We start from the raw sequence: 648 nt of genomic DNA on the forward strand, positions 1-648 counted from the left end.
CATGCTATCAGCCATCACGGATTGTCAGTAGAGGTTTACTTTAATTACCCAAAGTGATTTATCCAGTAATGACCGATTTCGATACAAAATGTCTTCTGTATGGCAACAACTTCAGAATGTAACTGATGATTACAAAGTATGACAAAAGGGTAACGGCTGTTATCCTATCAGGGGAGATCGCACTGGCTATATAGGTTCTACTTATGCCACTCTTTTTCTGACCAATAGTCACCTAGAAAACTACTAACTCCACTTACTTTATCATAACGAGCTAAAGCGAGGAGTTAAATACTTTATCACGTCTTACTCAACCTAAGTGGTCCTTCTACAAACAGACATACACAGCAGAGACTCACGATGTTTCACACATACAAACGGTGACTCATGATGTTTCACAGACACAGTGGAGACTCACGATGTTTTAAAAAGTACAGCTAAACTTTCTGTCTTTAACTACCTATGGACTAACTTATTGACCCCGGTCTTGTATGATCAATGAGAAAACATTTTATCAATCAATAGCTTTACTTGGCTGCCCTATTATTGTTTGCAGAAAGACTGAAGGATTTTTTTTATGAAATACTAATAAAAGTCAGAAACACCAGAAATATGGGTGGTAGCCCCCCCCCCCCCCCCCCCCCCCCCCCC

The sequence above is a fragment of the Mizuhopecten yessoensis genome, unplaced genomic scaffold (assembly GCF_002113885.1).
Source record: "Mizuhopecten yessoensis strain PY_sf001 unplaced genomic scaffold, ASM211388v2 scaffold8095, whole genome shotgun sequence".
Classification (NCBI taxonomy): Eukaryota; Metazoa; Mollusca; class Bivalvia; order Pectinida; family Pectinidae; genus Mizuhopecten; species Mizuhopecten yessoensis.